The sequence below is a fragment of the Schistocerca cancellata genome, chromosome 2 (genome assembly GCF_023864275.1).
Source record: "Schistocerca cancellata isolate TAMUIC-IGC-003103 chromosome 2, iqSchCanc2.1, whole genome shotgun sequence".
NCBI lineage: Eukaryota > Metazoa > Arthropoda > Insecta > Orthoptera > Acrididae > Schistocerca > Schistocerca cancellata.
In genome coordinates this window covers 581,972,132-581,986,798 of record NC_064627.1, presented here as the reverse complement: position 1 = coordinate 581,986,798, position 14,667 = coordinate 581,972,132, and the positions used below count along the sequence as shown (strand labels likewise).

General features: G+C 39.9%; 1 protein-coding gene across 2 annotated transcripts in view; it reads left to right on the top strand.

The window, feature by feature from the left end:
• Positions 1–14,667, top strand: part of LOC126162191 (protein timeless) — a 408,622-nt gene that overhangs the window by 46,513 nt on the left and 347,442 nt on the right. The window contains exon 2 of one of the 2 annotated variants that reach the window (XM_049918518.1): positions 1,431–1,536. The exons of the other annotated variant lie outside the window; for it this stretch is intronic. The gene's annotated coding sequence lies outside the window, so the exon portion shown is untranslated. The remainder of the gene's footprint in view (positions 1–1,430; positions 1,537–14,667) is intronic. 2 annotated transcript variants of the gene reach the window in all.

The window sequence follows — 14,667 nt, the reverse complement described above, 5'->3', positions numbered from 1 at the left end:
TCTTCAACGCTTTGACTCTAGTGGATCTGGGGTGGGACGGATGGGGGAGGGTCTGCCACCCTTCACATGCAAAGTTCTGGGGGGATGACCCTGTGTAGCCTTAACTATTACTCTCATCTTGCTTAATTATTGACGGCCCAACTGATGTCCATTACATTTTTAGCCTTTTCGCTTTTACTTTCCTAGATCTGTTGACTAGAAGGCATTCTTTACTCTGTAGCTGCTTTCCCCCCTAATCTGATTGGCGGGGTTGGTCGAATGTGGATAGCGATGGTGGAGCGTCTGTCGCCATGGCTGAGCCTTCGGAGGTCATTTGCCGGCTCTGACCTACGTACCGATCCAGTCCATATGCTTTTACTTCTCCGTAAATCGTTTTCCAGCTCTGGTATCAGTATTGCCTTCAGTGCCTAGGTCTGACCACTCCTACGTACCTTCCTCATCCGATCACATTTCTGGTGGATGTCACTACCTCCGGATGAACAAACTCGTACTGTGAAACGAGAGATCTGAAAGGAATCCAGTTAAAGGAATCCAGTTTTCAAAATTATTTTACATCATCCAAACAGGGCACTTCCGGATATGGATTTACTGTCAAAACTTTATCTACTACGTCCCCTCTACAAATCCCAGAAGCCTGTTATAGGAATTGTAAAACATCCAGTATATTTTACATAACTACGAATACTTTATCTATTTTTCTTTATTTTCCACAGTATTACCGCAGTATTGCCAGACATCATCACTACAGCTAGTATCAATAACAGCAACCATAATAATAAGAATAAATGATACGTCATCTGCCACAAAGTAGGAGCAGTGGGCTGTAGCCTATGTGGTGATCGGAGCCAACCCACAGTGTTACGCTGGACACAGCGCCTGTGTTATACAGTACTTGGAACACCCTGCATCTTTGTTGTGTGTGTGTTTTCTAACTTAGCTCTGTAACTCCAGAGCAATTTCAACCAAACTTGGTACATGTATTACTAACTATGTGGAAAAAAATAACACTGGTGGGGTGAGGCATCCCTAAAATCTTTGAGTTGCAGTGTCTTTGTAGAGTGTGTGACATGTAAAACTATATTGGTATCGCAGCCATTGTTTCCGGGGTTACTAGGTTGACTGGTGATAGCTGATGGCATTTAAGCTCTAGGTGTGAATGGCAGTGGAAAGGGACTGCTTGTAAAGCATAACTCTGGGAAGATTGAAGCAATTACGACAGAAGATTGTATACGTAATTTAAGAGTGCTGTAAACAAATAACCGCGCATTTTACATGGCGATACCTCATAAGAATTTGTTTTTATACTCGGAGGATTCCATCTGACAGAAACAAAACTCGTGTATGCTCCTTGCCGCTGGTACATTGTATGAAATGTTTAAAAATTACTAAAATTAATTTAGTTTTAAATAACGCTGTATTTTGTGTTACAGAGTTATCAGAAAATGAAAAGTGACAGAGATACTCCATCTCTAATAAATACTGAAACAGCCAGCCATCTTTACCAAGTTTACCCCATACAAGATAATAATATATACGGTAAGTAAACAGTTCATCTTAAAACAGTGGTGTCATAATGCAAAATATTCAACTACTGCGCTGTGTACCCGCAGTCGGTAGCAGAAGACACTCTGAGACAACCACCAATAGACCCGTACCTGCACCATCCTTGCGTTCTTTTTTCGATCATCAGTCTTCAGACTGGCTTGATACGGACCACTACAAATTCCTCTCCTCTGCCAACCTCTTGATGTCTGACTAGAATGTACACCCTAATTATTTGTTTGAAACGTTGCTATCTCTGTCTTCCCTTCAGTTTTTACTTCTGTCCGCTACCATGGAAGTTATTCCTTGATTTACTAAAACTGTCATTCGGTCCCCGCTTCTGGCCAATGTTTTTCAAATGTTCCTCTCCTAGCCATTCTTCCGACAGCCTCCTCATTTGTTACCTTATCAGTCCACTTAATTTTCAACATCCTTCTGCATCACCGCTTCTCAAATGCTTCGATTATTTTCTCTTTCGGTTTTCCCACAGCCCATGATTCACTTCCTTAGAATTCTATGCTCGAAACATACATTCTCAGAAATGTCTTCCTCAAGGTTGATATTTGATACTAGTACACTTCTTTTGGCCAGAAATGCCGTCTTTGCCTGAGCTAGTCTGCATTTTATGTCCTCCTTGCTTCTCCTACCATGTGTTATTTTGTTCCCAAGACAGCAGAAGTCCTACACTTCGTCTAATTTGTGGTCCCAATTTTGATGTGCTCGATTATTCTTTCCCTTCAGCAGATCCTGCAATTCTTCTTCACTTTCATCAGCGAATTACAGTGATATTCTTTCACCAAGAATTTTAGTCCCACTCTCAACCTTTCGTTTATTTTCTTCATTACTTCTTTGATGTGTAGACTGAACAGTGAGGACGAAAAACTGCATTCCTGTCTTAGACTCTTTTTAATCTGAGCTCTTCACTCTTAGTTTCACCTCTTATTCTTTTTAGAAATTGTATATTACCCGTCTTTCCCTATAGCCCACATCTATTTTCCTGTGAATTTCGAACATATTGCCTCGTTTTACAATGCCTAGCGCTCTTCCTACGTCGACTACTGAGCGCTATGACAGAACTGCTTCTATAGCGCTTTCAACTTTCCTAAAGCCAAACTGATCGTCATCTAGAAGATCCTGAGTTTTCTTTTCCATTCTTCTGTATTTAATTCTGAAAGCCCAAGATCTGAATAGAAATGGCTGGAATATTACTGCTGGTCTCCTCTTTGTCCCTCCCTCCACCTTATTTTTGTCTTTCTCTTTACAGGTATAGTGAATCAGTGAGTTGTTGATTTGTTTAACACTGTATGTTTCTTGAAATATGAGTGTTCATAATTTCATAGAGGCCTATTAAAAGTGTAAGATAAGACTTTGATCACTTAGTTACTTTCTTCTGGTTCTGTGACAAAAACACTACCGATGCGAATTTTCCGCTCTTTTCATTGTGTAGCGTTAGTTGACTGTGTTTCGCAAGTGATTTCACAGGACATCAGCTTTTGCTAACTCGCTGCGCAGTGATCAGGAGATATGACAGCGTCTCGCTCGGATCTCACGGTATTCTTAGTAAACGTTGGTCCCAAATTGTAAAGACGTAAATGAAAGGCCACTTTTTGTCCGGGTCCAGGACCGCTCTAAGAACATACACAGCCTTCAAAGAGAAATCGACAATCGTTGTGAGCAACGAAAGTCATACAAGCTGTATCATTTCGTCAGAAGTAAAGTCTATCTCTCCTTACGTCTATTTTCCCTTCCTCTCTAAATTCACCGTGAGAGTTAGTACACACCCTTTGATTCGTACTAACTGCAATAAACAAGAAGGGGTAATTAAAGTATGCGGTCGTTATTGTTATCAATATTGTCCTCACCGCCCCTTTAAATACAAAATAGTATCGAGTGAAATATCTTGAAGATATTCATGAATATACTGCTCGAATTCTTCACTCGCAGTTTTCAGTGCAGACTACGTCAATTAATTTGTGTGGTACGCATGAAAAGAACTGAGAAATTCAATAGTCCACTGCATAGCAGCATAATCGTAGGAAACTTGGGTCTGCAGTAATGCGTGACATCGTGTATTTACTGTCGTGGGACTTTTGACGATTGCTGTTGATAATACACCTCGGTCGTCTGACGTAGAACAGCGAACTGATGTAACATGGTATTTGTTAAATAAGAGAACAGAAAACTTTTGGAGAAGAACTGATACACACAGCTTCCGCATCTGATCATCAGTCGTTGGTTCTATATTTACTTATTATCTCTGGAAACCATTGTGAAGTACGTAGAAGAGGATGCTTCGCGTTTGTATTTCTTCCCGTTCCATTTACATATATAGCATGGGAAGAATGACTACGTAAATAAACATGTGCGCGTTGTGCCTAATTGTGCCTAATTGTCTTCGCAATCTCAGCTGTTGCTCGACGCCACTGACATTAATATCTGCATCACTCATCCTTTCACTGGTACGCGAACTGAACTGGGACAGTTATTTTTTTGTTTTTTTGTTTTGCTACCACTAGTTTATGTTCATATGTCATCCACGAGTGAACTCTAATTTGGTGTTATTGACAACCTTTACAGATAAGAAGAATTTTGCTTTTGTTAGAGGTCTTTCGATAAGATTTAGCTGTGGCAGTCACTGAGGGTTTCACATATTGTTCTTTTGACAACCGACGCGTTCCATTCAGCATTTGTCTCTCTATAGCTGTATGCTTTGTTTTGCATCTATTGCGCAGTAATCAATATTTACATACCAGTTGCTTTACAGAGACTGTATATCACGGAGTGTACATAAGTACTCAGGTATCCAGTGCATTGTCAACTATTCTTCAGGACCGATGACCTCTGCAGTTTGGTCCCTTTAATCCTTAAGCCAACCAACCAACTATTCTTCAAACCCTGAGCCACAGTTCCTCTACATGCTTCTATGCAGTGCCAAATGTTTCCTCATTGAGACATAATACTACTGCCCCAGTATCTAGTTTGCCGAACATACGAATATACGAATCTTTCTACTTGATTTTGTTGCCATTAGTACTTTGATAATCATTTGTGTTAGAAATGTTTCGCCGTTTGCGGACATCCTCAAAAACGTCAGGTATATTTGTTACCATTAGAGCTTCCGAACAATCTATTCTAGGAAGTTTTCTAAGAAGGCATTTATTATTGTTCCGCAGGATGCCTTGTCACGTCCACCTCTTACGAAACTCTTATTATCCCAATCGATTGTTGGGTAATTAAATCTCCGGAAATCCAATGATAACAGTAAAGTTGTGGGACACACATACTAGCGAAATGAAGTTCACTGCAGAATTTTCGATTACATCTGGGGGTGAGTTTGTACGTCAATAGAAGGATCCAGTTATAAGTTTCTGCGCACTCTTGATACTGACGAGGAGATCACGGCATGTGCCACAATATGATTTTCCAGAAACTTCTCTCAGTGGAAGAGGAGCCAAAATAAACGAACAACTACTTATCCGTAGATATTCGACCGTTTCCGAGAAAACTGTGGTCAAAGTTTTCGAGGTACTTTATGGACCTCGTAGCGAGTACATACGAGGGCTGGAACTTAAATAGCGGCAACTATTTATTCACAACCGATACAAAAGAGTTACATGTTTGCACCTGTTACTGTCCTTGAAAGTAGTCACCAGCGTTGTGTCAACAGAACAGGCTCTGATAACTGTATACTACGCCGTCCACGTCGCTGGCAACGGATTCTACACATCGCTGTGACTACTTCGAAGGACAGTAACAGGTGCAAACATGTAACTCTTTTGTATCGGTTGTGAATAAATATTTGCCACTATTTAAGTTCCAACCCTCGTAGTTCACAGTGCTCACATCGCGGCATCAGACTTTTGCGACCCGTTTGCAAGACCCGATTATTATTTTTGTTTTTTTTTTTTTCATTTTTCAGTATATAATGAAATAACGTTGTCCATATTCGTCTACTAACTGTACGTCTGTTGAATGAATTTTAAAAAAAGAAGAAAAACGCAATAAATGGATGGAAAAAATTGTTCGAAATTGTTTTCGATGAAGTTCCTGTAGTGCATCTTGATTCGTAATCAACTGCAAGCGCCATTTTTCGGAAAAGTAATCTGTTAAGCGTCATTTGCCGCAAAATTACTGCCAACGTGTGAAATCTTCAGCAATGTTAAGGACTTTTTTTCCGGAGCGATATTCATACGAAGAAATGTCACTCTGGCAGATCTGCCTTCTCACAATGCTCGTGGTATTCGAAATTTCCATGTTTCTAATGTTTATCCATGGGAATGCTTCAAATCGTCCTGAATAAATATAAGAATAAAATATAAAAATTAAACTTTGATATAAGAATATAGAGTTTAAAAAGATTGTAGCCCCAGAAAATACCATACGCACATATATTACTTAATAAATTTGACACTTGTTAACCCAGTTGCAATTTTACAATTAATGCCCTTGAATCCCCTAACTTGATAAGAAATATTCGTGTAGTAACCTTCTACGGAAATGGGTAGATAAACGAACAAATAAAATAAAATAAATAAAAACAGTAATCGGATTTCGAACATGGCGTGCAAAAGTGAGAGGCCACCGTTTCGGCTGCGACTAGCGTGTGCTATAAAAAGGCCTCTAAATTATGTGGAAAACTTTGACAGTCGTTTTTTCAGAAACGGTCGAATATCTACGGGCAAGCCAAGACACGTGATCGTTTATTTTGGCTCCTCTTACGGAACGAAGTTTCTGAGATATCGGCTTATGGCACTCGGCGTGTCCTGCTCGTGAGTCTTGCCCAAACAGTCTCTATTGCAGCTTCATTTCTACCTCGATGGATTTTAATCTCTTTTGTACTGTAGCAAATACACAGTTAAGAGATGCATTTAAAAAAAGTAGCCTATTGCATAGAAGCAAAATTTACGATGATTCATTTTGCTTGTACATGTGTTCGTTGTCCGTGCACGAGTAGTCATTAACATTGCTATTGTTACTTTTGTCTTTGTGTTTCACAAACGGTTCCGTAAGTAAACAGTCCTGCTATGAGTGAATTACGATTAGTAATTCGATCTGTCAGTTCAAAAGCCCGTGCTTGCGAATTGCACTGCAAATCGTCTGACGTTACTGGGCCTTCAGCAGCCAGTCGAGGAAAAGTAACGTTTTGTGTTATGCTGAACGTGCTGAAGTGAACAGTTGGGAGAGTGTCGCTTCACAGTTAGACAATTTACTATTAAATATCCAAAAGGTCTCGAAAACGCTCTGCAAGATTGGTGCTATGAATGTGAAATGCTCACAAAAGAAAACAAACAAACTGCAGACGCAGTTTTGGACGTTTACCTTGAAAACAGTAAGGGCTGTTTTATGTCATTTCAAGACTGCTGTGATTAAACATATGTTTCTTGTATATAGCAAATAAAAAGGTTAAAGAGCAATCCATGCAATGTCATAGCTTAAAATATCTGATAAAAATGTTCTATAGCGTAAATAAGGGCATATTTATTTTGGAACAAAAAAGTGCTCTTTTGGTGTATTTCGTGGAACTGAGAACATTAGTAACCTCTGAAGTACCTGCCCAACACGTTTTTATTAGGTCACTTTCTTGGCTGTTTGTTCCATATGGCTGTTTGCTCCGTACAAATTCTGCAGTTGATTATCAAATAACTTCCCGACGAGCTAGAGACTTGATACTTGCAACATAGGTCAAAACTGGATGACAATGCGATTTTAACTCCCTTTCGTGTCTGGTGTGTGGCTGAGGGCAACCACTGTCTTTTCCCGATGTGCTAGTGACTTGAAACTTTCAACATGGGTCAGAATTGGATGACAATACATTAACTTGCTTTCGTGTGTGGTGTGTGGAAGGGTGCTTGGCGTACGACTGCCATTTCTTCCCTTTCCTGTTCCAGTCGCGAATGTTTCGCAGTAAGAACGACTGCTGATGAGGCTCCGTGTGAGCTCGAACTCTCTAATTTTTACCTTTACGGTCTTTTCGCAAGACACGACGTAGTAGGAAGCAATATATTGGGTGACTCAGGTGAAGAGAAACTGAAATAAACCTGATATGTACCACATACCCCTGTTGTAATCTCATCATAATGTATAAAGTCTATTGACAAATTCCACACACACAATAGCAAAGCAGAAAATACTTGTTAAAACAAAAAACTCGTTAATATATCACATTTTTAAATCCAACTTAATAGTGTAAAATTATTTCTCGCTGGCCCATACAGGTGATTTTGAAAATTCGTGCTTGTGAATTTTTAATAGCTATGACAGTGCTTGTAAACGTGGGTCGCATGCAACAATTTTAAAGAATGTAGAGAGTAGCTGTCGTTGGGAAAAATCACTCAACTGTTCACATCATTAGCGGTGCATTGTTAGTGACTTGGGCGAACTATTCATGCATTAGTTATCTATTGCATGCACCCAACGCTTTTCGTTTTAAATTTTACAACTATCGCCATAGCTATTAAAAATTCACACACATAAATTATCATGACTATTTGTATAGGGCTGGGAATCTGTATGGGGCCAGGAGAAAATATTTAATAATTTTAAGTTTGTTTTAAAAAGTTTTATTCAAACAATTACTCGAACTTTCCGTGAAAGTCGGAACCCGTTATTACCAACAAAAAAATTCTTAATAGGTATGCCTTCAGTCAGTGTCTATGCGTCGTGGTCTATATTATTATAGAAATATCACTGTGTCAGAGATTGTAGTGGCGCGGAGAAGTGTTGCCAGCATGAGAAAGCCGCGCGAGATGTGCGATGTCGACAAATTGTCGATTTCATCATCGACTTCTAAACAACGGTGGCTTAAAATAGTCGACCTCTAAACATCGATGTTAAATGATTAATTTATGTAATGGCGAAATGCAAGTAATATGTATTTATTAATGAATACATACTCATACAATTAAGATTATACATAGACAAGTTATTGTGTAAAGGTTGAGAGGTTTCCCCTTCAAACTACTGTATTTTTGACAGAGAACATATTCTAATTTCGATAAGTCTTTCAAAATTTAACGACGTGGGTATACTATTCGAATATTTAAAAGCAGTCTGTCGTACCACGTACTACCGATGATATGGCTATACTTCTAAAGAACCTTGTGTACGATCTATAAAGCGATATTTCGGATAATAATTTGGATCAGTTCTAGTGCTGATTCCACCCTTCGGCTTTGAGGAATGGCATAATGTATGACGTTATTTTGTTTATGTCGCAGACTTTAGTAGTGAATGTTAAATGTTTTCTCTGGATTTCTTCGTTACGCGCGTATATTAGAAATTTTGATGTATACTCTTTTGTTTTCATATCGTAATTTGTTTTAGGTATCTTTTGTTGCTAAAAGTATTCGAGATTTATAAGATTCTGATTTCATAGACAACTGCTTTTGCGCTATGGATGAGTAAGTTTATTTACAGCGAAATTGATAGAATTGGTGATCGTAAATCTACTATCAGACTTGTACAATAATTCTGTTGTATGGGAATTTTGCAACTGTAATATTTATGGAAATTACATTGTGCTGACAAAGGTTCAGCTTCAAGAACGTCTGATGGATACACGTGGAGTTGTAGAAGAAACAATATATGGAGTTCTATCCACAGAGGATCCTAGTTCGAAAGACAGAGGCCGAATTTAGATTTACTACTCATGTTAACTTACTATTTTTGCTACGAATATTTCACTAAATCTGTCATGCACGAAACAGTGGTTGCATGTGGTACTGTTGCTGACTGTTTTTCATTCTGTAAAGAAATGGGGACTTTTTAAAGTACTGGGAATCATTAGAGGGGGGGGGCAGAGGCTGTACTTGAAGTAGACGAATCACATTTTGATTTTGGTAAAAGAGAGGATGAAAGGGGCATGAGGTAGTTGGGCTTTGAATTTTTGCAGTAATCATTTCTGGGGAGGGGGGGGGGGTGCCAGTGTTGTATGTTGTATTTAGGGTGGTTTCAAATCGTACCAAAGAAGTGTTAACATCTTTGACTGAAGAATATGTTGAAGGTTCTGTAATCATGTCAAATGGGTTTGCTTCATATAAGAGTTGAGTCACACCGGTTGTTATCGTTTTGTTGTAAATCATAACATTCAGTTTAAAGATTATAAGACAGGGACATGTACAAAAATAATCGAGGGGTAATGAGCGGGGCTGTAAAATCTGTTGTAGGGCTGGGAAGGAGGAGGATTTCAGTATTGCAAGGCCATTTTGATGAATAGTGTTGGAGGAAGAGTAATTCCTAACGTTATTGTGTATTTCTAGCTTTTATGAGGTCAGCCAAATGCACAAGCCTCGCTTTGTTAGGTGTCGGTGGGTTTCATATATTTCATAGACAACTGCTTTTGCGCTATGGATGAGTAAGTTTATTTACAGCGAAATTGATAGAATTGGTGATCGTAAATCTACTATCAGACTTGTACAATAATTCTGTTGTATGGGAATTTTGCAGGTGTAATATTTATGGAAATTACATTGTGCTGACAAAGGTTCAGCTTCAAGAACGTCTGATGGATACACGTGGAGTTGTAGAAGAAACAATATATGGAGTTCTATCCACAGAGGATCCTAGTTCGAAAGACAGAGGCCGAATTTAGATTTACTACTCATGTTAACTTACTATTTTTGCTACGAATATTTCACTAAATCTGTCATGCACGAAACAGTGGTTGCATGTGGTACTGTTGCTGACTGTTTTTCATTCTGTAAAGAAGTCTATGGGGACTTTTTAAAGTACTGGGAATCATTAGAGGGGGGGGGGGGGGGCAGAGGCTGTACTTGAAGTAGACGAATCACATTTTGATTTTGGTAAAAGAGAGGATGAAAGGGGCATGAGGTAGTTGGGCTTTGAATTTTTGCAGTAATCATTTCTGGGGAGGGGGGGGGGGGGTGCCAGTGTTGTATGTTGTATTTAGGGTGGTTTCAAATCGTACCAAAGAAGTGTTAACATCTTTGACTGAAGAATATGTTGAAGGTTCTGTAATCATGTCAAATGGGTTTGCTTCATATAAGAGTTGAGTCACACCGGTTGTTATCGTTTTGTTGTAAATCATAACATTCAGTTTAAAGATTATAAGACAGGGACATGTACAAAAATAATCGAGGGGTAATGAGCGGGGCTGTAAAATCTGTTGTAGGGCTGGGAAGGAGGAGGATTTCAGTATTGCAAGGCCATTTTGATGAATAGTGTTGGAGGAAGAGTAATTCCTAACGTTATTGTGTATTTCTAGCTTTTATGAGGTCAGCCAAATGCACAAGCCTCGCTTTGTTAGGTGTCGGTGGGTTTCATATATTTTTTCTGTTATTGTAATCTGTTAATTTGGTATCTTTTTGTTGGTTTCTCTAGGCGGAGGTTTTTCTGTTTTAATATTTTTTGGGTACAATGATAGGGCGAGAGGTTGAGTGTTGTGTCTTGTGTGTGTGGGTTTCTCTGTTTGATTTGTGATAGTATTTGAGTTTTTTATTTTAAAATTTTGCGGACGTTTGCGCGAGGGTTGTGGGAAAGAGTTGATCTGAGTGGTACCTCATTCGTGCCTGGCATTTTGTGTATCTTGTTAATTTTTTCATTACATTGCTTTGACATATTTTGTCAGTTTGACCTCTTATCATTCTCATTCTTTATTATGTTCGTATTTTGTTCTTGTTAGCTTCGAGTTTTCATTCGTCTGGTATTTCTTTTATATGTAGCTATTTATTTTCTTTCTTCCATTTTGATGTTTCTGCTATATTTTTGTCAATTTTACTTTCAATCCTGAGTTACAAGTTGTATGGTTTTTCATTTTCGAGCTTTTGTAGCTGGTGTGAATAATGTGTAGTCCAGCTACCGGTTCCAAGGTTTGTCATTTTTATGATTTCGGTCCGAGGTTTGTCGTTTTTGTGATTCCATATTTGGGGTGTGCAGTGATGTTTTTAAAGATTTTCATTTTTGGAACACAACTTACGACCAGCTTAGAGACAGAAGTGATGACACCTTCTGTAGGACCTGACCACCATTTTGCAGGACAATGCTCAAGCACGTACAGTGCAAGCTGTTACTGATTTGTTTGATTGATGGGGCTGCTAAATGCTATATCACCTACTGCACTCCCCTGACTTAAGTCCTCGTAAGTTCAATTCTATTTCTAAACTGAAACAAACACTTCACGGCATTCGCTTCAGAACTGCTACAAATTCCAGCAACAGACCGCACCGCTCGAACTGTCAATGGCACTGTTTGAAAGTATCCTACGACTTCCACATCGCTGGCAACGAGTTATACACAATGTTGGTGACTACTTTGAAGCTCAGTAAAACTCTGAAACACGTATCTATTTTGTTCAAGCTGTAAATAAATAGTTGCCCCTGTTAAAGTTCCATCCCTCGTATATTAGGAAAAGTTGGAGTTAATGTTATTGTGCCTGTTTCACAACCGGAAAGTTATTTACGTCAGTGACGGTTTTTATCTTTTTTTATGGGACCAAACTGCTAAGGTCATGTGTCCCTAAGGCTACACACTGATTGATCTAACTTAAACTAACACACACACACACACACACACACACACACACACCCGAGGGAGTGACTCAGCTGTGGTACTTCTTGCAGTTAGTTTGCCCGACACGGTGTTTTTATATTAAAAGACATCACCAACACACTAAATTCCGGATATATAACTGTAATTGCTTTATAATAATGGATTTTTGTGAATTATTTTTACTCTCTTGAAAATGCAAGGCTAAGGAGATTATCGCAGTTTCGTTAAGCGGGGATCGAAAAGATTTACTGATCTTAGTTTACTCAAATATGATTCAATATTGGAAATATTGCTTACGTTTATTGTTTCAAAGGAAGAACCGCTAATCAAGAGAAATCTCCTACATTTACATTTATTTTTACTTGTCAGAATTAGCGAATCCTATGATATTTATTATGAATCTGGGCCGTTATCATTTAGGACAATGGCGCTGACCTCTGCACCAGTGTTCCCCTATAAAATTTGCGTGAAGTATTTTAATCTATCACTTCATGAATATAGGAGCTGGTACAAAAAACCATTAGCGACACTTTTAAGTAATATTTTTTAGGCTCAATGTTAAATGAAACTTACACGTTTTCGTGCCTCGCCACAAAATGACCTCTTACACTACGAAGAAACTAGAGGGAAGAGAAAGCAATCTTTTTGCAAAAAGAAACAGATTCCAATTACATTCGTAGATCGTATTAACTGATTACAGAGTCTTTGTTATTTTTCTCAGATAATATTTGTCTCGTTACGACGTTAGTTTTGGTATATTTGCGAAGTTATTCAATATCATTTTTATCACGTTATGTGGCGTCCCGCCACAGGGCGACAGTTTCATAGGATAAGTTGGAGGGGGGGGGGGGGAGACTAGGTTAATCTCACGGGAGCGTACGCAAGCGTGTTGTCAGTTTATGGGTCGATTCCCGGTGACTGATTGAATATTCTCTGTGTCAATATGGTCTGCAACAGCATCACTCAGCCTTGTGAGGCCGACTGAGAAGGAACCTGCATAAATAAGCAGCGTTATTGATGCAGTTGTTCCCGAATTGACGCCGTGTCGGTTAGGCTCACAGCTAGACCAGCGACCGGCTGTGTCGCAAAAGCCTCCAGCGCCGTGTTTCAGCGATATGGCCTGTTGCAGATGTAACGGCGGGCTGCCGATATCGTCTCCTCGCCTCCCCTCCTCCCTCTCTCCTTTCCTTCTCCCACCCTCCTCCTCCATTTTCGCGCAGCGGCCGTAGTCGCTCCAGCAACCGGATAGAGGCCGTCGCGCAGATTGCGGTCACGTGGCTGGGACACGTGACACGTTCGTGGCAGGAATTCAGATACTCTCAAATTACCTGTCCTTCAGTCAACACACTAAACATCAATTATACCACAGCTCTGCTCGACGAAACGTTCCGAGAATTATTTTTTTGTTATTTGGTTCCACCGAAATAGTAATTAGGCCTTTTTCTCCTGAAGAATTTGCGGAGCCGACCGTTGGCTTCCGTGTTAGGCAGCTTTACATCGTATCATTTATATCTTAGTTTCTTAGTTTCGTTGTATAAAGCTGATGATTTTTTCTCTTCATTCTCTACCCACATTATTTTCTTGACTAATCCAAGCTATCTAGAAATCCTCGAAGAATTGTTCCAGGAACAAGACTGCCCTAGTTAAAAACATATAAAAAAAAACACATGATGGCAACATGGGGGGGGGGGGGGGGAGGGGCCGTACGCAACCAGATCAAAAGTATCTGGACATTTATTAGTGGGCATTAATATGGCGTGTGTCCACCCTTCGCCTTTCTGACGCCTTGATCTCTGCTGGGAACACTTTCAGTGAGGTGTCTGAACGCCTGTGGAGGAATGGCAGCTCATTCTTCTTCAAGAGCCGAAACATGATAAGTTACTGATGTTGGACGTTGGGCTCTATAGCGAAGTCGACGTTCTGACTCAGCCCAAAGTTTTCCATTGGGTTCAGGTTGGGATTCTGGACAGGCCATTCCATTTCACACATCATTGCATCTCATATGCCTTCTACACAGTCAGTGAGTTAGCTGGACTGCTAGTAGCTCTTTGGAACTGACGAGTGATTCCTTCAGCTGATTTCACGCGATTTTTTACAATTACCCACCGCAATGCTCCATGGTCCCTGTCCTTAAGCACACGAGGTCTGCCTGGTCTTGGTTTAGCTGTGGTTGTTCCTTCGCGATTCGACTTCAGCACCAACAATCGATTTAGTAATTTTTAGAAGTGTTGAAATGTCCCTGATGGATTTAACATCTCGTCGACGTCGCAGACATTAGATATGGACGACAAGCTCGGATTGCGGAAGCATACGGAAGAACCATGCTGGAGTTCGTCTTATGTGATTTAGGAAAATCGCAGAAAACCCAAACCTTGATGACCGTATCTCGAACCGGCGTCCTCCCGAATGCGAGGTGAGTGTCGACCACTGCGCCACCTCGTTTCGGTAGTCACACAACACAGAGCCCTGTTGAGTCTACGTGGCTGAACTCTCTCTACAGCCTTAATGACTTGCTGCTCGTACGCTGCACCACACATTCCGGAGGTTCTTCTGGTTATGCAACTTCCTGAACTACCATAATACAAAACAATGCAGTCAGCACGCATTGCTAAGGAACTT